The sequence below is a fragment of the Sminthopsis crassicaudata genome, chromosome 6 (genome assembly GCF_048593235.1).
Source record: "Sminthopsis crassicaudata isolate SCR6 chromosome 6, ASM4859323v1, whole genome shotgun sequence".
Taxonomy (NCBI): domain Eukaryota; kingdom Metazoa; phylum Chordata; class Mammalia; order Dasyuromorphia; family Dasyuridae; genus Sminthopsis; species Sminthopsis crassicaudata.
In genome coordinates, this window is record NC_133622.1 from 197,736,438 (window position 1) to 197,761,715 (window position 25,278).

General features: G+C 39.5%; 5 long non-coding RNA genes across 6 annotated transcripts; 1 reads left to right on the forward strand and 4 right to left on the reverse strand.

The window, feature by feature from the left end:
• Positions 1-1,473: 1,473 nt before the first annotated feature.
• On the reverse strand, positions 1,474-5,812 carry LOC141547924 (uncharacterized). 2 transcript variants are annotated; one of them, XR_012483700.1, is made up of 3 exons: positions 5,780-5,812; positions 2,728-2,835; positions 1,474-2,015 (listed from the first exon to the last, which is right to left on the reverse strand). It is a non-coding gene; the product is annotated as an uncharacterized LOC141547924 (long non-coding RNA). The 2 variants fall into 2 exon arrangements; XR_012483699.1 differs by having other exon boundaries at positions 1,474-2,042; positions 5,780-5,802.
• A 4-nt stretch (positions 5,813-5,816) lies between these two features.
• On the forward strand, positions 5,817-9,752 carry LOC141547920 (uncharacterized). Its single transcript, XR_012483695.1, has 5 exons — positions 5,817-6,408; positions 6,612-6,735; positions 8,015-8,175; positions 8,765-8,925; positions 9,436-9,752. It is a non-coding gene; the product is annotated as an uncharacterized LOC141547920 (long non-coding RNA).
• LOC141547917 (uncharacterized) lies at positions 7,597-11,930 on the reverse strand. The gene is made up of 3 exons (XR_012483692.1): positions 11,905-11,930; positions 8,851-8,958; positions 7,597-8,165 (listed from the first exon to the last, which is right to left on the reverse strand). It is a non-coding gene; the product is annotated as an uncharacterized LOC141547917 (long non-coding RNA).
• A 1,798-nt stretch (positions 11,931-13,728) lies between these two features.
• LOC141547928 (uncharacterized) lies at positions 13,729-18,064 on the reverse strand. Its single transcript, XR_012483705.1, has 3 exons — positions 18,032-18,064; positions 14,979-15,086; positions 13,729-14,272 (listed from the first exon to the last, which is right to left on the reverse strand). It is a non-coding gene; the product is annotated as an uncharacterized LOC141547928 (long non-coding RNA).
• Positions 18,065-19,856: 1,792 nt separating this feature from the next.
• Positions 19,857-24,182, reverse strand: LOC141547976 (uncharacterized). Its single transcript, XR_012483712.1, has 3 exons — positions 24,157-24,182; positions 21,105-21,212; positions 19,857-20,425 (listed from the first exon to the last, which is right to left on the reverse strand). It is a non-coding gene; the product is annotated as an uncharacterized LOC141547976 (long non-coding RNA).
• Between the last annotated feature and the right edge of the window lie 1,096 nt (positions 24,183-25,278).

Consider the following 25,278-nt stretch of genomic DNA (forward strand, 5'->3'; position numbering starts at 1 on the left):
ATTTATAGTTAGAAAAGAGATTTATATGAAAAAAGCAATACATAGGTAGAAAAGAGATATATATAGTTAAAAAAGTGATTTAGGAGAAGAAACGAGATTTATAGGTAGAAAAGAGATGTATAGGCAGAAGAGAATGAATAGCTGCCTTAAATTATACATAGATAATGAAGGAGTCAATGGAGGGTTAGGTAAATCAGTAAATAAATTACTGGAGAGAGAGATCCATTTGGGCCCTCATCAGCATGATACCAAGGGCTGCTATCATAGATTGAGACTGCCTTCACGTCAGTATTAAACTATTATATTTTATTCTTCAATATTATAGAAGCTAAAATGGTTGCTTTCTATCTGGCTTGGGAAATTGTTGACTTCTCTTTCTTCCCCTCTTCCCCCACGCCCCCCCAAAATTGCATTTTGTGGATGGTTATTCTAGTAGATCAATTGGACACATATCTTTCACTTATGCTGTAACATTTTACCTTTTCAGGCATCCTATAAGCCACTGCTGAAGCAGAGGAGATACTGAACCAGTTGTGACCAGATGCTGGCGATATTGAACGCATCTTAAGCCTCGGGATCGACTTAAAACGGGATTTAACCTGTTCATGAAGGTAAAGCATCTACATAGAGATAATGTACCTGCAGCTTCCCTCCTGCAGTCAGTGTTAATAGGAGATCAAGGTAGGGCCTGGTTGCTGACTAGCCCTATATATAAACTAGAAGTACAAATAATCTGGGAAATAGAGAGCCTACACTTAAAAGCAAACAAACAAACAAAAGCAAATTCTTTTAGTTCGGAAACTATTTTCTTTTTCCTCATCCTATGGCTGGTTCCCAGAAAAAAAATGACTTGCTCATATTAGAGGTTTCATAAATGCTTGTTAAATTCAATTACATATAGATGAAGACTTTTTCTAAAATTATAGGCAGCTGGCTGGTTCAGTGGATAACACTGTTGGACCTCCCTTGAATCAGCAACTGATTTCAAACACCAGCTGTAGGACTCTGGGCAAGTCACTTAATCTGTGTTTGCCTCAATTTCCTCCTCTGTAAATTGGGAATGATACAATCATGTTTGCTCCACAGAGGATAAGCCTCTGAGAACTATTTGTTTTCAAGTAGAGTCACAGCATCGTGGATTTTGAGCTGGCAGCAATATTTCAGGGTTTCTACTTCCATATTTTACAAAGAAAGTCACTGAGACACAAGGAGGTTTAGTATAGTTAATATATTGTTCAAGCGCATACAAGTTGTAAGTGGCAGAGACAAGATTCAAACAGATCCTGTTAATACTATCGTGTTACCTCTAAGTGTTCATTATATATGGGTGTATGGGTGTCCATATATGTGTGTGTATATTTCCATACTCCAATCTTCTAACCTATAACTAAACATATTTACTCTTAAAAAAAAAAAGTGGTGGGATGGGGTAGGGGAAAGACACTGTAATAAAGTAACATTAAACAAGTGGTATTTTGCTCTGCTGTTTATTTTTTACTTTCATGACTTTATATTATCACTTTAAACTCCCTGAGCCTCAGTTTTCTCACATGTTAAATGAGATAGTTGAGCTCCATGACCACTAGGAAACTACATTTCCAGTTCTAAAATTGTGATTCCACAGTGAAAATCTAGCAACATTGTGTCCTAATGTAAGATCTGTATTTGATCATTAATGAGTCATATATTTTCTCTTGGATTTTATATAGTTCATTTGTAGCAACATTAACCTGGCATTCCCTTCTGAGGGCTGACCCCATCCTTGTTGTGGTGACTGTTAGAGGTGGGCCGCCCTCATCCCGGTGACCATCCACTCCAGATCCTCTTTGTGGTTGGTGGGGTGACAATATCAGAAGCCAAAATGTTGAAAGATCTCGTTTCTTCCCTGAAGCCTGGAACACAGGTACCGAACCCGAAATAACAGGACATGCATCTCCCTGGCCCAAGGATGGGAGAGTCTGGCTGTTCCCACAAGACTTGGTCTGAGCCTTAGGGGTAGCATTTGAGGAGATGATCTATAGAATTCGGGAGATGGTGAAGCACTGTGTAAAGGTCAGATAATTCTCTTACTACTACTATTATTACTTGTACTCTTACGCCTATTATTATTACTACTATTTCTACTATTACTCCTCTTCCTACTCCTATTAGTATTACTCCTACGATTACTACTATTACTCTTCCACCCACTACTACAATTACTGCCACTCTTATTATTGTTATTATTCCTTCTAGATCTCTTCCTCCTGCTACTAGTACTATCATTGCTCCTATTCCTATTAATACTCCTTTTACTACCACTACTACTATTATTTCTACTACCACTTTTACTATTTCTATTACTATTACTCCTACTGCTACTGCTACTCCTACTCCTACTAGTGTCACTCCTATTCCTATCATTATTACTGTTGCTATTACTACTTCTTCTACTACTATTATTCCTACTCCTATTATTATTAGTACTACTACCATTACTATTACTTTTATCATTACTACTCTTTTTACTACTTCTATCACTACTTTTATTCCTCTTCCTATTACTGTTACTACTCATACTACTCCTACTTCTTCTACGCCTCCACCTCCTACTACTGCCACTACTCCTTTGTCCGGAAGTCCATATGTTTTCTAAATAAAGAGGTTTCCTAAAAAATATTGTTAAAAGAAGACTTGCGCATAAAGCCTGAGCACAATCCTCATCAGATGAGCAGTTGACTTGCTTACCTTGGCCATGGAGACCTCATTGTGTGATGCTCATTGTGACATGCCGGAGAACACCCAAAGTTTTCTGACTTCAAGGTGATGTTCTCTTCCCAACAACCCAGTTGGATCCTGACAGCAAAGGGAGTAGTATGTGAATAGAAGAATGCATGAGTGGACTAATAGACTGATAGACTAGATACATAGATTCCTGGTGATGGATGAATGGGATAGAGAAGATAAACAAATAGATTGAATAGATACACTTAATGCATAGTTAAAAAGATAATGATGGATAGATAAGTGAAAAGATAGATTTATAGTAGAAAAGTTTATAGGTAGAAAAGTGATTTATAGGAAGAAAAGTGATTTATAGGTAGCAAACAGCTCTATAGGAAGAAAAGCCATTTATAGGTAGAAAAGAGATATTTAGATTAAAAAAAGGGATTTAGAAGTAGAAAAGAGATTTATAGGCAGAAGAGAATGAATAGCTGGATTAAAATATACATACAACCCCCCCCAAAATATTGCAGTTCGTGGATGGTTTTTCCAGTATATCAAATGGACACATATCTTTCACTTATGCTTTCACATTTTTTCTTTTCAGGCAACCTATAAGCCAATACTGAAGCAAAGGAGATACTGAAGCCAGAGTGACCAGATTCTGGCGATATTGAAAACATGTCTTTGGAAATCTACTTGAAACGGGATTTAGATTGTTGTTGGGGAGTTTTGATCTATACTTTGGAGTTTATTGCACTGGTGGGGGGAAGGGGAGAGAGGATGTTTCTGAGTTTGATTGTTGGGGAGTTTTGATATCTATACTTTGGAGTTTATTGTACTGGTGGGGGGAAGGGGAGAGATGATGTTTCTGAGTTTGATGTGTTTTTAAAAATAAAAAATGTTTTTTTTTCTGTTTCCAAAAGTTTCAAGTTGTCATTCTTTCAGCTCCCACATGATTAGTGATATTTCCCAGTTTCTTCTTTACTATCTGATGATTATATTTGCCAGCTGGTTAATCCTAAAGAAATACTTGTTGGCAAACTTATTGGGTAAACAACATTTTTCCCTTATTTGCAGCTAGCCCATACTGCTGATGGGTAAAGCTGGCTATCCTATCTGGGTTTGGGAATAAGAGAGGGAGGCAGATTTGTTCTTCTTTGAGATTGTGAAAAAACTGTAAGCAGGCCCTTTGCCATCAGAGGCTGGGGACCGTCTGAAAATCTGGGAGCAAAGAGGTAGTGGGGGTTAACAAGCAGCAGGGCTGTTGTGTTCTAGCCAGAGAAGTTCCAGAGAAGCTCGGAACTGGCCCTGCTGAAGTCTTTTGGATCTTCCTGGAGGAGCAGAGCAGCCATTCTACACCAGAAGGGCAATTCAGAATGACAAGGGACTGGCTTAGAGATTTGCATCCAGGTGCTTCCCCTCAGCTCTAGGGGAAGGCTGAGCCAGAAAATAATTGGTGTCCCCACAGGCTTGTGCTAGAGCCCCCCATTCCCCCTTTGAAGTTTCTTCTGCCTGACTTGTGCTCATTATAATCTATATGACTGAAATGTCAAACTTCGGTTTCTGAAAATCTAACCTTTCTTCAGAAGCTGGGAACCTAAATCCCCTGGATGAAGAAGGGGGATAGTAAGAGTGCTAGAAAAGCAAATGGGTGCTCTGGAGACGGCAAGATTGGAGATGGGAAAACCCCGTCTGATTTGATTCCATAGATAGTGGCAAAGGTCAGGTTAGCCACAAAAGATGTTTGCACTGATTGATAAAGCTGGAACAATACCTCTTGGGAATTGATGTACAGGCTCTGGCAAGAAAATGAAACCAAACTAACTCCCAAGCAGGATGCAGCCTTAATTGGCTGAAGGGCCCCAGAAGACCCTGGACAAGCCAGTCAAGCCGGCTTCCAGAGCTAGTCCTTAGCTTGGCCTTGGGAATCCTCCCAGGGGGTGGAAGAGGAGGAGGTCTGGATTGCTCTCTGACAGCACCTTCTCATCCTCCATCTTGGGCTTTCCACTTCTGGGCTTGGGCTTGGAGGGTCTCATCTACAGAAAACCACCTTCTTGAGGGCAAGAACTGTTGGAGTTTTTCCTTGGTAGCTCTGCCATTTTTCCACTTCGAATCACTTCCGATTTACCAATATTTATTAAGGAAACAAGCATTTATTAAACTCCTATGTACCAAGCACTGTGCTAAGCACTTTACACATATTCTCTCCTGAACATCACTGGGAGGTAGGTGCTAATATCCACTCTCTCAGTTAAAGAAACTGAGGCAACAGGTCAGCAAAATAGAGGCGAGATTGAAACAGATCTTGTCTTGTACAGACAACCCTGGCCTAATTAACAAGGGGATTCTAGATCTGCAGCGTTCAATGGGGTGTTTTCCAAATTCTACATGATGAAAGGTACCGGATGAAGCGGTCTGGGGTCTTAACCGTGGCCCTAGCTCCTTCTGCTTTGCAGCCAAACCCTAGGCTCCATCCCAAGAGCAATATGTGGGCTTGGCTCCCTTTCCCGCTGGTGCTTCTACTCATGTCCCCAGTTTCTGGTCCCTGTGTCCTTTGTGACCATATCATTCATCTGGTAGCCCACCTCATCCATCTTCCTTAGACTACTCAATCAGCAAAGCTCAATTAAACAAGGAGCAAACATATATTACATACTTACTAGGGGTCGTATATTTCACTAGACCCTGGAGACATAAAGGTAAAAACAAAATGGTCTTGCCCGCAAAGTTTATATTCTATTGGGGAAAATGATGTCAACAAAAAGAACTAGGAAGACAATCTATGCATAAGCAAGATAATTGTATAAATATTTTTACATACATTGGATTAAGCATATATTTTCATATATTTAACATGTGAATCCCCTGTCATCTTCCCTGTCATCTAGGGGAAGAGGTGGAAGGAAGGAGGGGAAAAGTTGGAAGAGAAGGTTTTGCAAGGGTCAGTGTTAAAAACTTACCCCTTCATATGTTTTGTAAATAAAAAGCTTTCCTCAAACAATTTTTAAAAAGAAAAAAAACCCACATACCAGGTGAGCACTACCCTCATCTGATGAGCATTTGCTTTGCTTACCTTCTCCATGGAGACCTCATTGTGTCATGCCCATTGTGACACGCCTGAGAACACCCAAGGTTTTCTGACTTAAAGGGGATGTTCTCTCCCCAACAACCCAGTTGGATCCTGACAGCCAAGGGAGTAGTATGTGAATAGAAGAATAGATGAGTGGACAAATAGACTAATAGACTAGATACATAGATAAGTGCTGATAGATAGATGGGATAGATAGGGTAAACAAATAGATTCAATAGATACACTTGATGCATAGTTAAATAGATAATGATCGGTAGATAAGTGAAAAGATAGATTTATAGTAGAAAAGTTTATAGGTAGAAAAGATATTTATAGGAAAAAAAAGTGATTTATAGTTAGAAAAGAGATTTATATGAAAAAAGCGATACATAGGTAGAAAAGAGATATATATAGTTAAAAAAGTGATTTAGGAGAAGAAACGAGATTTATAGGTAGAAAAGAGATGTATAGGCAGAAGAGAATGAATAGCTGCCTTAAATTATACATAGATAATGAAGGAGTCAATGGAGGGTTAGGTAAATCAGTAAATAAATTACTGGAGAGAGAGATCCATTTGGGCCCTCATCAGCATGATACCAAGGGCTGCTGTCATAGATTGAGACTGCCTTCACGTCAGTATTAAACTATTATATTTTATTCTTCAATATTATAGAAGCTAAAATGGTTGCTTTCTATCTGGCTTGGGAAATTGTTGACTTCTCTTTCTTCCCCTCTTCCCCCACGCCCCCCCAAAATTGCATTTTGTGGATGGTTATTCTAGTAGATCAATTGGACACATATCTTTCACTTATGCTGTAACATTTTACCTTTTCAGGCATCCTATAAGCCACTGCTGAAGCAGAGGAGATACTGAACCAGTTGTGACCAGATGCTGGCGATATTGAACGCATCTTAAGCCTCGGGATCGACTTAAAACGGGATTTAACCTGTTCATGAAGGTAAAGCATCTACATAGAGATAATGTACCTGCAGCTTCCCTCCTGCAGTCAGTGTTAATAGGAGATCAAGGTAGGGCCTGGTTGCTGACTAGCCCTATATGTAAACTAGAAGTACAAATAATCTGGGAAATAAAGAGCCTACACTTAAAAGCAAACAAACAAACAAAAGCAAATTCTTTTAGTTCGGAAACTATTTTCTTTTTCCTCATCCTATGGCTGGTTCCCAGAAAAAAGATGACTTGCTCATATTAGAGGTTTCATAAATGCTTGTTAAATTCAATTACATATAGATGAAGACTTTTTCTAAAATTATAGGCAGCTGGCTGGTTCAGTGGATAACACTGTTGGACCTCCCTTGAATCAGCAACTGATTTCAAACACCAGCTGTAGGACTCTGGGCAAGTCACTTAATCTGTGTTTGCCTCAATTTCCTCCTCTGTAAATTGGGAATGATACAATCATGTTTGCTCCACAGAGGATAAGCCTCTGAGAACTATTTGTTTTCAAGTAGAGTCACAGCATCGTGGATTTTGAGCTGGCAGCAATATTTCAGGGTTTCTACTTCCATATTTTACAAAGAAAGTCACTGAGACACAAGGAGGTTTAGTATAGTTAATATATTGTTCAAGCGCATACAAGTTGTAAGTGGCAGAGACAAGATTCAAACAGATCCTGTTAATACTATCGTGTTACCTCTAAGTGTTCATTATATATGGGTGTATGGGTGTCCATATATGTGTGTGTATATTTCCATACTCCAATCTTCTAACCTATAACTAAACATATTTACTCTTAAAAAAAAAAGTGGTGGGATGGGGTAGGGGAAAGACACTGTAATAAAGTAACATTAAACAAGTGGTATTTTGCTCTGCTGTTTATTTCTTACTTTCATGACTTTATATTATCACTTTAAACTCCCTGAGCCTCAGTTTCCTCACATGTTAAATGAGATAGTTGAGCTCCATGACCACTAGGAAACTACATTTCCAGTTCTAAAATTGTGATTCCACAGTGAAAATCTAGCAACATTGTGTCCTAATGTAAGATCTGTATTTGATCATTAATGAGTCATATATTTTCTCTTGGATTTTATATAGTTCATTTGTAGCAACATTAACCTGGCATTCCCTTCTGAGGGCTGACCCCATCCTTGTTGTGGTGACTGTTAGAGGTGGGCCGCCCTCATCCCGGTGACCATCCACTCCAGATCCTCTTTGTGGTTGGTGGGGTGACAATATCAGAAGCCAAAATGTTGAAAGATCTCGTTTCTTCCCTGAAGCCTGGAACACAGGTACCGAACCCGAAATAACAGGACATGCATCTCCCTGGCCCAAGGATGGGAGAGTCTGGCTGTTCCCACAAGACTTGGTCTGAGCCTTAGGGGTAGCATTTGAGGAGATGATCTATAGAATTCGGGAGATGGTGAAGCACTGTGTAAAGGTCAGATAATTCTCTTACTACTACCATTATTACTTGTACTCTTACCCCTATTATTATTACTACTATTTCTACTATTACTCCTCTTCCTACTCCTATTAGTATTACTCCTACGATTACTACTATTACTCTTCCACCAACTACTACAATTACTGCCACTCTTATTATTGTTATTATTCCTTCTAGATCTCTTCCTCCTGCTACTAGTACTATCATTGCTCCTATTACTATTAATACTCCTTTTACTACCACTACTACTATTATTTCTACTACCACTTTTACTATTTCTATTACTCCTACTAGTACTGCTACTCCTACTCCTACTCCTACTAGTGTCACTCCTATTCCTATCATTATTACTGTTGCTATTACTACTTCTTCTACTACTATTATTCCTACTCCTATTATTATTAGTACTACTACCATTACTATTACTTTTATCATTACTACTCTTTTTACTACTTCTATCACTACTTTTATTCCTCTTCCTATTACTGTTACTACTCATACTACTCCTACTTCTTCTACGCCTCCACCTCCTACTACTGCCACTACTCCTTTGTCCGGAAGTCCATATGTTTTCTAAATAAAGAGGTTTCCTAAAAAATATTGTTAAAAGAAGACTTGCGCATAAAGCCTGAGCACAATCCTCATCAGATGAGCAGTTGACTTGCTTACCTTGGCCATGGAGACCTCATTGTGTGATGCTCATTGTGACATGCCGGAGAACACCCAAAGTTTTCTGACTTCAAGGTGATGTTCTCTTCCCAACAACCCAGTTGGATCCTGACAGGAAAAGGGAGTAGTATGTGAATAGAAGAATGCATGAGTGGACTAATAGACTGATAGACTAGATACATAGATTCCTGGTGATGGATGAATGGGATAGAGAAGATAAACAAATAGATTGAATAGATACACTTAATGCATAGTTAAAATGATAATGATGGATAGATAAGTGAAAAGATAGATTTATAGTAGAAAAGTTTATAGGTAGAAAAGTGATTTATAGGAAGAAAAGTGATTTATAGGTAGCAAATAGCTCTATAGGAAGAAAAGCCATTTATAGGTAGAAAAGAGATATTTAGATTAAAAAAAGGGATTTAGAAGTAGAAAAGAGATTTATAGGCAGAAGAGAATGAATAGCTGGATTAAAATATACATACAACCCCCCCCCCAAATATTGCAGTTCGTGGATGGTTTTTCCAGTATATCAAATGGACACATATCTTTCACTTATGCTTTAACATTTTATCTTTTCAGGCAACCTATAAGCCAATACTGAAGCAAAGGAGATACTGAAGCCAGAGTGACCAGATTCTGGCGATATTGAAAACATGTCTTTGGAAATCTACTTGAAACGGGATTTAGATTGTTGTTGGGGAGTTTTGATCTATACTTTGGAGTTTATTGCACTGGTGGGGGGAAGGGGAGAGAGGATGTTTCTGAGTTTGATTGTTGGGGAGTTTTGATATCTATACTTTGGAGTTTATTGTACTGGTGGGGGGAAGGGGAGAGATGATGTTTCTGAGTTTGATGTGTTTTTAAAAATAAAAAATGTTTTTTTTCTGTTTCCAAAAGTTTCAAGTTGTCATTCTTTCAGCTCCCACATGATTAGTGATATTTCCCAGTTTCTTCTTTACTATCTGATGATTATATTTGCCAGCTGGTTAATCCTAAAGAAATACTTGTTGGCAAACTTATTGGGTAAACAACATTTTTCCCTTATTTGCAGCTAGCCCATACTGCTGATGGGTAAAGCTGGCTATCCTATCTGGGTTTGGGAATAAGAGAGGGAGGCAGATTTGTTCTTCTTTGAGATTGTGAAAAAACTGTAAGCAGGCCCTTTGCCATCAGAGGCTGGGGACCGTCTGAAAATCTGGGAGCAAAGAGGTAGTGGGGGTTAACAAGCAGCAGGGCTGTTGTGTTCTAGCCAGAGAAGTTCCAGAGAAGCTCGGAACTGGCCCTGCTGAAGTCTTCTGGATCTTCCTGGAGGAGCAGAGCAGCCATTCTACACCAGGAGGGCAATTCAGAATGACAAGGGACTGGCTTAGAGATTTGCATCCAGGTGCTTCCCCTCAGCTCTAGGGGAAGGCTGAGCCAGAAAATAATTGGTGTCCCCACAGGCTTGTGCTAGAGCCCCCCATTCCCCCTTTGAAGTTTCTTCTGCCTGACTTGTGCTCATTATAATCTATATGACTGAAATGTCAAACTTCTGTTTCTGAAAATCTAACCTTTCTTCAGAAGCTGGGAACCTAAATCCCCTGGATGAAGAAGGGGGATAGTAAGAGTGCTAGAAAAGCAAATGGGTGCTCTGGAGACGGCAAGATTGGAGATGGGAAAACCCCGTCTGATTTGATTCCATAGATAGTGGCAAAGGTCAGGTTAGCCACAAAAGATGTTTGCACTGATTGATAAAGCTGGAACAATACCTCTTGGGAATTGATGTACAGGCTCTGGCAAGAAAATGAAACCAAACTAACTCCCAAGCAGGATGCAGCCTTAATTGGCTGAAGGGCCCCAGAAGACCCTGGACAAGCCAGTCAAGCCGGCTTCCAGAGCTAGTCCTTAGCTTGGCCTTGGGAATCCTCCCAGGGGGTGGAAGAGGAGGAGGTCTGGATTGCTCTCTGACAGCACCTTCTCATCCTCCATCTTGGGCTTTCCACTTCTGGGCTTGGGCTTGGAGGGTCTCATCTACAGAAAACCACCTTCTTGAGGGCAAGAACTGTTGGAGTTTTTCCTTGGTAGCTCTGCCATTTTTCCACTTCGAATCACTTCCGATTTACCAATATTTATTAAGGAAACAAGCATTTATTAAACTCCTATGTACCAAGCACTGTGCCAAGCACTTTACACATATTCTCTCCTGAACATCACTGGGAGGTAGGTGCTAATATCCACTCTCTCAGTTAAAGAAACTGAGGCAACAGGTCAGCAAAATAGAGGCGAGATTGAAACAGATCTTGTCTTGTACAGACAACCCTGGCCTAATTAACAAGGGGATTCTAGATCTGCAGCGTTCAATGGGGTGTTTTCCAAATTCTACATGATGAAAGGTACCGGATGAAGCGGTCTGGGGTCTTAACCGTGGCCCTAGCTCCTTCTGCTTTGCAGCCAAACCCTAGGCTCCATCCCAAGAGCAATATGTGGGCTTGGCTCCCTTTCCCGCTGGTGCTTCTACTCATGTCCCCAGTTTCTGGTCCCTGTGTCCTTTGTGACCATATCATTCATCTGGTAGCCCACCTCATCCATCTTCCTTAGACTACTCAATCAGCAAAGCTCAATTAAACAAGGAGCAAACATATATTACATACTTACTAGGGGTCGTATATTTCACTAGACCCTGGAGACATAAAGGTAAAAACAAAATGGTCTTGCCCGCAAAGTTTATATTCTATTGGGGAAAATGATGTCAACAAAAAGAACTAGGAAGACAATCTATGCATAAGCAAGATAATTGTATAAATATTTTTACATACATTGGATTAAGCATATATTTTCATATATTTAACATGTGAATCCCCTGTCATCTTCCCTGTCATCTAGGGGAAGAGGTGGAAGGAAGGAGGGGAAAAGTTGGAAGAGAAGGTTTTGCAAGGGTCAGTGTTAAAAACTTACCCCTTCATATGTTTTGTAAATAAAAAGCTTTCCTCAAACAATTTTTAAAAAGAAAAAAAAACCCACATACCAGGTGAGCACTACCCTCATCTGATGAGCATTTGCTTTGCTTACCTTCTCCATGGAGACCTCATTGTGTCATGCCCATTGTGACACGCCTGAGAACACCCAAGGTTTTCTGACTTAAAGGGGATGTTCTCTCCCCAACAACCCAGTTGGATCCTGACAGCCAAGGGAGTAGTATGTGAATAGAAGAATAGATGAGTGGACAAATAGACTAATAGACTAGATACATAGATAAGTGCTGATAGATAGATGGGATAGATAGGGTAAACAAATAGATTCAATAGATACACTTGATGCATAGTTAAATAGATAATGATCGGTAGATAAGTGAAAAGATAGATTTATAGTAGAAAAGTTTATAGGTAGAAAAGATATTTATAGGAAAAAAAAAGTGATTTATAGTTAGAAAAGAGATTTATATGAAAAAAGCGATACATAGGTAGAAAAGAGATATATATAGTTAAAAAAGTGATTTAGGAGAAGAAACGAGATTTATAGGTAGAAAAGAGATTTATAGGCAGAAGAGAATGAATAGCTGCCTTAAATTATACATAGATAATGAAGGAGTCAATGGAGGGTTAGGTAAATCAGTAAATAAATTACTGGAGAGAGAGATCCATTTGGGCCCTCATCAGCATGATACCAAGGGCTGCTGTCATAGATTGAGACTGCCTTCACGTCAGTATTAAACTATTATATTTTATTCTTCAATATTATAGAAGCTAAAATGGTTGCTTTCTATCTGGCTTGGGAAATTGTTGACTTCTCTTTCTTCCCCTCTTCCCCCACGCCCCCCCAAAATTGCATTTTGTGGATGGTTATTCTAGTAGATCAATTGGACACATATCTTTCACTTATGCTGTAACATTTTACCTTTTCAGGCATCCTATAAGCCACTGCTGAAGCAGAGGAGATACTGAACCAGTTGTGACCAGATGCTGGCGATATTGAACGCATCTTAAGCCTCGGGATCGACTTAAAACGGGATTTAACCTGTTCATGAAGGGAAAGCATCTACATAGAGATAATGTACCTGCAGCTTCCCTCCTGCAGTCAGTGTTAATAGGAGATCAAGGTAGGGCCTGGTTGCTGACTAGCCCTATATATATATACTAGAAGTACAAATAATCTGGGAAATAGAGAGCCTACACTTAAAAGCAAACAAACAAACAAAAGCAAATTCTTTTAGTTCGGAAACTATTTTCTTTTTCCTCATCCTATGGCTGGTTCCCAGAAAAAAGATGACTTGCTCATATTAGAGGTTTCATAAATGCTTGTTAAATTCAATTACATATAGATGAAGACTTTTTCTAAAATTATAGGCAGCTGGCTGGTTCAGTGGATAACACTGTTGGACCTCCCTTGAATCAGCAACTGATTTCAAACACCAGCTGTAGGACTCTGGGCAAGTCACTTAATCTGTGTTTGCCTCAATTTCCTCCTCTGTAAATTGGGAATGATACAATCATGTTTGCTCCACAGAGGATAAGCCTCTGAGAACTATTTGTTTTCAAGTAGAGTCACAGCATCGTGGATTTTGAGCTGGCAGCAATATTTCAGGGTTTCTACTTCCAAATTTTACAAAGAAAGTCACTGAGACACAAGGAGGTTTAGTATAGTTAATATATTGTTCAAGCGCATACAAGTTGTAAGTGGCAGAGACAAGATTCAAACAGATCCTGTTAATACTATCGTGTTACCTCTAAGTGTTCATTATATATGGGTGTATGGGTGTCCATATATGTGTGTGTGTATATTTCCATACTCCAATCTTCTAACCTATAACTAAACATATTTACTCTTAAAAAAAAAAAAAAGTGGTGGGATGGGGTAGGGGAAAGACACTGTAATAAAGTAACATTAAACAAGTGGTATTTTGCTCTGCTGTTTATTTCTTACTTTCATGACTTTATATTATCACTTTAAACTCCCTGAGCCTCAGTTTCCTCACATGTTAAATGAGATAGTTGAGCTCCATGACCACTAGGAAACTACATTTCCAGTTCTAAAATTGTGATTCCACAGTGAAAATCTAGCAACATTGTGTCCTAATGTAAGATCTGTATTTGATCATTAATGAGTCATATATTTTCTCTTGGATTTTATATAGTTCATTTGTAGCAACATTAACCTGGCATTCCCTTCTGAGGGCTGACCCCATCCTTGTTGTGGTGACTGTTAGAGGTGGGCCGCCCTCATCCCGGTGACCATCCACTCCAGATCCTCTTTGTGGTTGGTGGGGTGACAATATCAGAAGCCAAAATGTTGAAAGATCTCGTTTCTTCCCTGAAGCCTGGAACACAGGTACCGAACCCGAAATAACAGGACATGCATCTCCTTGGCCCAAGGATGGGAGAGTCTGGCTGTTCCCACAAGACTTGGTCTGAGCCTTAGGGGTAGCATTTGAGGAGATGATCTATAGAATTCGGGAGATGGTGAAGCACAGTGTAAAGGTCAGATAATTCTCTTACTACTACTATTATTACTTGTACTCTTACCCCTATTATTATTACTACTATTTCTACTATTACTCCTCTTCCTACTCCTATTAGTATTACTCCTACGATTACTACTATTACTCTTCCACCAACTACTACAATTACTGCCACTCTTATTATTGTTATTATTCCTTCTAGATCTCTTCCTCCTGCTACTAGTACTATCATTGCTCCTATTCCTATTAATACTTCTTTTACTACCACTACTACTATTATTTCTACTACTACTTTTACTATTACTATTACTCCTACTGCTACTGCTACTCCTACTCCTACTAGTGTCACTCCTATTCCTATCATTATTACTGTTGCTATTACTACTTCTTCTACTACTATTATTCCTACTCCTATTATTATTAGTACTACTACCATTACTATTACTTTTATCATTACTACTCTTTTTACTACTTCTATCACTACTTTTATTCCTCTTCCTATTACTGTTACTACTCATACTACTCCTACTTCTTCTACGCCTCCACCTCCTACTACTGCCACTACTCCTTTGTCCGGAAGTCCATATGTTTTCTAAATAAAGAGGTTTCCTAAAAAATATTGTTAAAAGAAGACTTGCGCATAAAGCCTGAGCACAATCCTCATCAGATGAGCAGTTGACTTGCTTACCTTGGCCATGGAGACCTCATTGTGTGATGCTCATTGTGACATGCCGGAGAACACCCAAAGTTTTCTGACTTCAAGGTGATGTTCTCTTCCCAACAACCCAGTTGGATCCTGACAGGAAAAGGGAGTAGTATGTGAATGGAAGAATGCATGAGTGGACTAATAGACTGATAGACTAGATACATAGATTCCTGGTGATGGATGAATGGGATAGAGAAGATAAACAAATAGATTGAATAGATACACTTGATGCATAGTTAAAAAGATAATGATGGATACATAAGTGAAAAGATAGATTTATAGTAGAAAAGTTTATAGGTAGAAAAGTGATTTATAGGAAGAAAAGTGATTTATAGGTAGCAAACAGCTCTATAGGAAGAAAAGCCATTTATAGGTAGAAAAGAGATTTTTAGATTAAAAAAAGGGATTTAGAAGTAGAAAAGAGATTTATAGGCAGAAGAGAATGAATAGCTGGATTAAAATATACATACAACCCCCACCCAAAATATTGCAGTTTGTGGATGGTTTTTCCAGTATATCAAATGGACACATATCTTTCACTTATGCTTTAACATTTTATCTTTTCAGGCAAGCTATAAGCCAGTACTGAAGCAAAGGAGATACTGAAGCCAGAGTGACCAGATTCTGGCGATATTGAAAACATGTCTTTGGAAATCTACTTGAAACGGGATTTAGATTGTTGTTGGGGAGTTTTGATCTATACTTTGGAGTTTATTGCACTGGTGGGGGGAAGGGGAGAGAGGATGTTTCTGAGTTTGATTGTTGGGGAGTTTTGATATCTATACTTTGGAGTTTATTGTACTGGTGGGGGGAAGGGGAGAGATGATGTTTCTGAGTTTGATGTGTTTTTAAAAATAAAAAATGTTTTTTTTCTGTTTCCAAAAGTTTCAAGTTGTCATTCTTTCAGCTCCCACATGATTAGTGATATTTCCCAGTTTCTTCTTTACTATCTGATGATTATATTTGCCAGCTGGTTAATCCTAAAGAAATACTTGTTGGCAAACTTATTGGGTAAACAACATTTTTCCCTTATTTGCAGCTAGCCCATACTGCTGATGGGTAAAGCTGGCTATCCTATCTGGGTTTGGGAATAAGAGAGGGAGGCAGATTTGTTCTTCTTTGAGATTGTGAAAAAACTGTAAGCAGGCCCTTTGCCATCAGAGGCTGGGGACCGTCTGAAAATCTGGGAGCAAAGAGGTAGTGGGGGTTAACAAGCAGCAGGGCTGTTGTGTTCTAGCCAGAGAAGTTCCAGAGAAGCTCGGAACTGGCCCTGCTGAAGTCTTTTGGATCTTCCTGGAGGAGCAGAGCAGCCATTCTACACCAGAAGGGCAATTCAGAATGACAAGGGACTGGCTTAGAGATTTGCATCCAGGTGCTTCCCCTCAGCTCTAGGGGAAGGCTGAGCCAGAAAATAATTGGTGTCCCTACAGGCTTGTGCTAGAGCCCCCCATTCCCCCTTTGAAGTTTCTTCTGCCTGACTTGTGCTCATTATAATCTATATGACTGAAATGTCAAACTTCTGTTTCTGAAAATCTAACCTTTCTTCAGAAGCTGGGAACCTAAATCCCCTGGATGAAGAAGGGGGATAGTAAGAGTGCTAGAAAAGCAAATGGGTGCTCTGGAGACGGCAAGATTGGAGATGGGAAAACCCCGTCTGATTTGATTCCATAGATAGTGGCAAAGGTCAGGTTAGCCACAAAAGATGTTTGCACTGATTGATAAAGCTGGAACAATACCTCTTGGGAATTGATGTACAGGCTCTGGCAAGAAAATGAAACCAAACTAACTCCCAAGCAGGATGCAGCCTTAATTGGCTGAAGGGCCCCAGAAGACCCTGGACAAGCCAGTCAAGCCGGCTTCCAGAGCTAGTCCTTAGCTTGGCCTTGGGAATCCTCCCAGGGGGTGGAAGAGGAGGAGGTCTGGATTGCTCTCTGACAGCACCTTCTCATCCTCCATCTTGGGCTTTCCACTTCTGGGCTTGGGCTTGGAGGGTCTCATCTACAGAAAACCACCTTCTTGAGGGCAAGAACTGTTGGAGTTTTTCCTTGGTAGCTCTGCCATTTTTCCACTTCGAATCACTTCCGATTTACCAATATTTATTAAGGAAACAAGCATTTATTAAACTCCTATGTACCAAGCACTGTGCTAAGCACTTTACACATATTCTCTCCTGAACATCACTGGGAGGTAGGTGCTAATATCCACTCTCTCAGTTAAAGAAACTGAGGCAACAGGTCAGCAAAATAGAGGCGAGATTGAAACAGATCTTGTCTTGTACAGACAACCCTGGCCTAATTAACAAGGGGGTTCTAGATCTGCAGCGTTCAATGGGGTGTTTTCCAAATTCTACATGATGAAAGGTACCGGATGAAGCGGTCTGGGGTCTTAACCGTGGCCCTAGCTCCTTCTGCTTTGCAGCCAAACCCTAGGCTCCATCCCAAGAGCAATATGTGGGCTTGGCTCCCTTTCCCGCTGGTGCTTCTACTCATGTCCCCAGTTTCTGGTCCCTGTGTCCTTTGTGACCATATCATTCATCTGGTAGCCCACCTCATCCATCTTCCTTAGACTACTCAATCAGCAAAGCTCAATTAAATAAGGAGCAAACATATATTACATACTTACTAGGGGTCGTATATTTCACTAGACCCTGGAGACATAAAGGTAAAAACAAAATGGTCTTGCCCGCAAAGTTTATATTCTATTGGGGAAAATGATGTCAACAAAAAGAACTAGGAAGACAATCTATGCATAAGCAAGATAATTGTATAAATATTTTTACATACATTGGATTAAGCATATATTTTCATATATTTAACATGTGAATCCCCTGTCATCTTCCCTGTCATCTAGGGGAAGAGGTGGAAGGAAGGAGGGGAAAAGTTGGAAGAGAAGGTTTTGCAAGGGTCAGTGTTAAAAACTTACCCCTTCATATGTTTTGTAAATAAAAAGCTTTCCTCAAACAATTTTTAAAAAGAAAAAAAACCCACATACCAGGTGAGCACTACCCTCATCTGATGAGCATTTGCTTTGCTTACCTTCTCCATGGAGACCTCATTGTGTCATGCCCATTGTGACACGCCTGAGAACACCCAAGGTTTTCTGACTTAAAGGGGATGTTCTCGCCCCAACAACCCAGTTGGATCCTGACAGCCAAGGGAGTAGTATGTGAATAGAAGAATAGATGAGTGGACAAATAGACTAATAGACTAGATACATAGATAAGTGCTGATAGATAGATGGGATAGATAGGGTAAACAAATAGATTCAATAGATACACTTGATGCATAGTTAAATAGATAATGATCGGTAGATAAGTGAAAAGATAGATTTATAGTAGAAAAGTTTATAGGTAGAAAAGATATTTATAGGAAAAAAAAGTGATTTATAGTTAGAAAAGAGATTTATATGAAAAAAGCGATACATAGGTAGAAAAGAGATATATATAGTTAAAAAAGTGATTTAGGAGAAGAAACGAGATTTATAGGTAGAAAAGAGATTTATAGGCAGAAGAGAATGAATAGCTGCCTTAAATTATACATAGATAATGAAGGAGTCAATGGAGGGTTAGGTAAATCAGTAAATAAATTACTGGAGAGAGAGATCCATTTGGGCCCTCATCAGCATGATACCAAGGGCTGCTGTCATAGATTGAGACTGCCTTCACGTCAGTATTAAACTATTATATTTTATTCTTCAATATTATAGAAGCTAAAATGGTTGCTTTCTATCTGGCTTGGGAAATTGTTGACTTCTCTTTCTTCCCCTCTTCCCCCACGCCCCCCCAAAATTGCATTTTGTGGATGGTTATTCTAGTAGATCAATTGGACACATATCTTTCACTTATGCTGTAACATTTTACCTTTTCAGGCATCCTATAAGCCACTGCTGAAGCAGAGGAGATACTGAACCAGTTGTGACCAGATGCTGGCGATATTGAACGCATCTTAAGCCTCGGGATCGACTTAAAATGGGATTTAACCTGTTCATGAAGGTAAAGCATCTACATAGAGATAATGTACCTGCAGCTTCCCTCCTGCAGTCAGTGTTAATAGGAGATCAAGGTAGGGCCTGGTTGCTGACTAGCCCTATATATATATACTAGAAGTACAAATAATCTGGGAAATAGAGAGCCTACACTTAAAAGCAAACAAACAAACAAAAGCAAATTCTTTTAGTTCGGAAACTATTTTCTTTTTCCTCATCCTATGGCTGGTTCCCAGAAAAAAGATGACTTGCTCATATTAGAGGTTTCATAAATGCTTGTTAAATTCAATTACATATAGATGAAGACTTTTTCTAAAATTATAGGCAGCTGGCTGGTTCAGTGGATAACACTGTTGGACCTCCCTTGAATCAGCAACTGATTTCAAACACCAGCTGTAGGACTCTGGGCAAGTCACTTAATCTGTGTTTGCCTCAATTTCCTCCTCTGTAAATTGGGAATGATACAATCATGTTTGCTCCACAGAGGATAAGGCTCTGAGAACTATTTGTTTTCAAGTAGAGTCACAGCATCGTGGATTTTGAGCTGGCAGCAATATTTCAGGGTTTCTACTTCCATATTTTACAAAGAAAGTCACTGAGACACAAGGAGGTTTAGTATAGTTAATATATTGTTCAAGCGCATACAAGTTGTAAGTGGCAGAGACAAGATTCAAACAGATCCTGTTAATACTATCGTGTTACCTCTAAGTGTTCATTATATATGGGTGTATGGGTGTCCATATATGTGTGTGTATATTTCCATACTCCAATCTTCTAACCTATAACTAAACATATTTACTCTTAAAAAAAAAAAAAAAAGTGGTGGGATGGGGTAGGGGAAAGACACTGTAATAAAGTAACATTAAACAAGTGGTATTTTGCTCTGCTGTTTATTTCTTACTTTCATGACTTTATATTATCACTTTAAACTCCCTGAGCCTCAGTTTCCTCACATGTTAAATGAGATAGTTGAGCTCCATGACCACTAGGAAACTACATTTCCAGTTCTAAAATTGTGATTCCACAGTGAAAATCTAGCAACATTGTGTCCTAATGTAAGATCTGTATTTGATCATTAATGAGTCATATATTTTCTCTTGGATTTTATATAGTTCATTTGTAGCAACATTAACCTGGCATTCCCTTCTGAGGGCTGACCCCATCCTTGTTGTGGTGACTGTTAGAGGTGGGCCGCCCTCATCCCGGTGACCATCCACTCCAGATCCTCTTTGTGGTTGGTGGGGTGACAATATCAGAAGCCAAAATGTTGAAAGATCTCGTTTCTTCCCTGAAGCCTGGAACACAGGTACCGAACCCGAAATAACAGGACATGCATCTCCCTGGCCCAAGGATGGGAGAGTCTGGCTGTTCCCACAAGACTTGGTCTGAGCCTTAGGGGTAGCATTTGAGGAGATGATCTATAGAATTCGGGAGATGGTGAAGCACTGTGTAAAGGTCAGATAATTCTCTTACTACTACTATTATTACTTGTACTCTTACCCCTATTATTATTACTACTATTTCTACTATTACTCCTCTTCCTACTCCTATTAGTATTACTCCTACGATTACTACTATTACTCTTCCACCAACTACTACAATTACTGCCACTCTTATTATTGTTATTATTCCTTCTAGATCTCTTCCTCCTGCTACTAGTACTATCATTGCTCCTATTCCTATTAATACTCCTTTTACTACCACTACTACTATTATTTCTACTACCACTTTTACTATTACTATTACTCCTACTGCTACTGCTACTCCTACTCCTACTAGTGTCACTCCTATTCCTATCATTATTACTGTTGCTATTACTACTTCTTCTACTACTATTATTCCTACTCCTATTATTATTAGTACTACTACCATTACTATTACTTTTATCATTACTACTCTTTTTACTACTTCTATCACTACTTTTATTCCTCTTCCTATTACTGTTACTACTCATACTACTCCTACTTCTTCTACGCCTCCACCTCCTACTACTGCCACTACTCCTTTGTCCGGAAGTCCATATGTTTTCTAAATAAAGAGGTTTCCTAAAAAATATTGTTAAAAGAAGACTTGCGCATAAAGCCTGAGCACAATCCTCATCAGATGAGCAGTTGACTTGCTTACCTTGGCCATGGAGACCTCATTGTGTGATGCTCATTGTGACATGCCGGAGAACACCCAAAGTTTTCTGACTTCAAGGTGATGTTCTCTTCCCAACAACCCAGTTGGATCCTGACAGGAAAAGGGAGTAGTATGTGAATAGAAGAATGCATGAGTGGACTAATAGACTGATAGACTAGATACATAGATTCCTGGTGATGGATGAATGGGATAGAGAAGATAAACAAATAGATTGAATAGATACACTTAATGCATAGTTAAAAAGATAATGATGGATAGATAAGTGAAAAGATAGATTTATAGTAGAAAAGTTTATAGGTAGAAAAGTGATTTATAGGAAGAAAAGTGATTTATAGGTAGCAAACAGCTCTATAGGAAGAAAAGCCATTTATAGGTAGAAAAGAGATATTTAGATTAAAAAAAGGGATTTAGAAGTAGAAAACAGATTTATAGGCAGAAGAGAATGAATAGCTGGATTAAAATATACATACAACCCCCCCCAAAATATAGCAGTTCGTGGATGGTTTTTCCAGTATATCAAATGGACACATATCTTTCACTTATGCTTTCACATTTTATCTTTTCAGGCAACCTATAAGCCAATAATGAAGCAAAGGAGATACTGAAGCCAGAGTGACCAGATTCTGGCGATATTGAAAACATGTCTTTGGAAATCTACTTGAAACGGGATTTAGATTGTTGTTGGGGAGTTTTGATCTATACTTTGGAGTTTATTGCACTGGTGGGGGGAAGGGGAGAGAGGATGTTTCTGAGTTTGATTGTTGGGGAGTTTTGATATCTATACTTTGGAGTTTATTGTACTGGTGGGGGGAAGGGGAGAGATGATGTTTCTGAGTTTGATGTGTTTTTAAAAATAAAAAATGTTTTTTTTCTGTTTCCAAAAGTTTCAAGTTGTCATTCTTTCAGCTCCCACATGATTAGTGATATTTCCCAGTTTCTTCTTTACTTTCTGATGATTATATTTGCCAGCTGGTTAATCCTAAAGAAATACTTGTTGGCAAACTTATTGGGTAAACAACATTTTTCCCTTATTTGCAGCTAGCCCATACTGCTGATGGGTAAAGCTGGCTATCCTATCTGGGTTTGGGAATAAGAGAGGGAGGCAGATTTGTTCTTCTTTGAGATTGTGAAAAAACTGTAAGCAGGCCCTTTGCCATCAGAGGCTGGGGACCGTCTGAAAATCTGGGAGCAAAGAGGTAGTGGGGGTTAACAAGCAGCAGGGCTGTTGTGTTCTAGCCAGAGAAGTTCCAGAGAAGCTCGGAACTGGCCCTGCTGAAGTCTTTTGGATCTTCCTGGAGGAGCAGAGCAGCCATTCTACACCAGAAGGGCAATTCAGAATGACAAGGGACTGGCTTAGAGATTTGCATCCAGGTGCTTCCCCTCAGCTCTAGGGGAAGGCTGAGCCAGAAAATAATTGGTGTCCCCACAGGCTTGTGCTAGAGCCCCCCATTCCCCCTTTGAAGTTTCTTCTGCCTGACTTGTGCTCATTATAATCTATATGACTGAAATGTCAAACTTCTGTTTCTGAAAATCTAACCTTTCTTCAGAAGCTGGGAACCTAAATCCCCTGGATGAAGAAGGGGGATAGTAAGAGTGCTAGAAAAGCAAATGGGTGCTCTGGAGACGGCAAGATTGGAGATGGGAAAACCCCGTCTGATTTGATTCCATAGATAGTGGCAAAGGTCAGGTTAGCCACAAAAGATGTTTGCACTGATTGATAAAGCTGGAACAATACCTCTTGGGAATTGATGTACAGGCTCTGGCAAGAAAATGAAACCAAACTAACTCCCAAGCAGGATGCAGCCTTAATTGGCTGAAGGGCCCCAGAAGACCCTGGACAAGCCAGTCAAGCCGGCTTCCAGAGCTAGTCCTTAGCTTGGCCTTGGGAATCCTCCCAGAGGGTGGAAGAGGAGGAGGTCTGGATTGCTCTCTGACAGCACCTTCTCATCCTCCATCTTGGGCTTTCCACTTCTGGGCTTGGGCTTGGAGGGTCTCATCTACAGAAAACCACCTTCTTGAGGGCAAGAACTGTTGGAGTTTTTCCTTGGTAGCTCTGCCATTTTTCCACTTCGAATCACTTCCGATTTACCAATATTTATTAAGGAAACAAGCATTTATTAAACTCCTATGTACCAAGCACTGTGCTAAGCACTTTACACATATTCTCTCCTGAACATCACTGGGAGGTAGGTGCTAATATCCACTCTCTCAGTTAAAGAAACTGAGGCAACAGGTCAGCAAAATAGAGGCGAGATTGAAACAGATCTTGTCTTGTACAGACAACCCTGGCCTAATTAACAAGGGGATTCTAGATCTGCAGCGTTCAATGGGGTGTTTTCCAAATTCTACATGATGAAAGGTACCGGATGAAGCGGTCTGGGGTCTTAACCGTGGCCCTAGCTCCTTCTGCTTTGCAGCCAAACCCTAGGCTCCATCCCAAGAGCAATATGTGGGCTTGGCTCCCTTTCCCGCTGGTGCTTCTACTCATGTCCCCAGTTTCTGGTCCCTGTGTCCTTTGTGACCATATCATTCATCTGGTAGCCCACCTCATCCATCTTCCTTAGACTACTCAATCAGCAAAGCTCAATTAAACAAGGAGCAAACATATATTACATACTTACTAGGGGTCGTATATTTCACTAGACCCTGGAGACATAAAGGTAAAAACAAAATGGTCTTGCCCGCAAAATTTATATTCTATTGGGGAAAATGATGTCAACAAAAAGAACTAGGAAGACAATCTATGCATAAGCAAGATAATTGTATAAATATTTTTACATACATTGGATTAAGCATATATTTTCATATATTTAACATGTGAATCCCCTGTCATCTTCCCTGTCATCTAGGGGAAGAGGTGGAAGGAAGGAGGGGAAAAGTTGGAAGAGAAGGTTTTGCAAGGGTCAGTGTTAAAAACTTACCCCTTCATATGTTTTGTAAATAAAAAGCTTTCCTCAAACAATTTTTAAAAAGAAAAAAAACCCACATACCAGGTGAGCACTACCCTCATCTGATGAGCATTTGCTTTGCTTACCTTCTCCATGGAGACCTCATTGTGTCATGCCCATTGTGACACGCCTGAGAACACCCAAGGTTTTCTGACTTAAAGGGGATGTTCTCTCCCCAACAACCCAGTTGGATCCTGACAGCCAAGGGAGTAGTATGTGAATAGAAGAATAGATGAGTGGACAAATAGACTAATAGACTAGATACATAGATAAGTGCTGATAGATAGATGGGATAGATAGGGTAAACAAATAGATTCAATAGATACACTTGATGCATAGTTAAATAGATAATGATCGGTAGATAAGTGAAAAGATAGATTTATAGTAGAAAAGTTTATAGGTAGAAAAGATATTTATAGGAAAAAAAAGTGATTTATAGTTAGAAAAGAGATTTATATGAAAAAAGCGATACATAGGTAGAAAAGAGATATATATAGTTAAAAAAGTGATTTAGGAGAAGAAACGAGATTTATAGGTAGAAAAGAGATGTATAGGCAGAAGAGAATGAATAGCTGCCTTAAATTATACATAGATAATGAAGGAGTCAATGGAGGGTTAGGTAAATCAGTAAATAAATTACTGGAGAGAGAGATCCATTTGGGCCCTCATCAGCATGATACCAAGGGCTGCTGTCATAGATTGAGACTGCCTTCACGTCAGTATTTATATTCTTCAATATTATAGAAGCTAAAATGGTTGCTTTCTATCTGGCTTGGGAAATTGTTGACTTCTCTTTCTTCCCCTCTTCCCCCACGCCCCCCCAAAATTGCATTTTGTGGATGGTTATTCTAGTAGATCAATTGGACACATATCTTTCACTTATGCTGTAACATTTTACCTTTTCAGGCATCCTATAAGCCACTGCTGAAGCAGAGGAGATACTGAACCAGTTGTGACCAGATGCTGGCGATATTGAACGCATCTTAAGCCTCGGGATCGACTTAAAACGGGATTTAACCTGTTCATGAAGGTAAAGCATCTACATAGAGATAATGTACCTGCAGCTTCCCTCCTGCAGTCAGTGTTAATAGGAGATCAAGGTAGGGCCTGGTTGCTGACTAGCCCTATATATATATACTAGAAGTACAAATAATCTGGGAAATAGAGAGCCTACACTTAAAAGCAAACAAACAAACAAAAGCAAATTC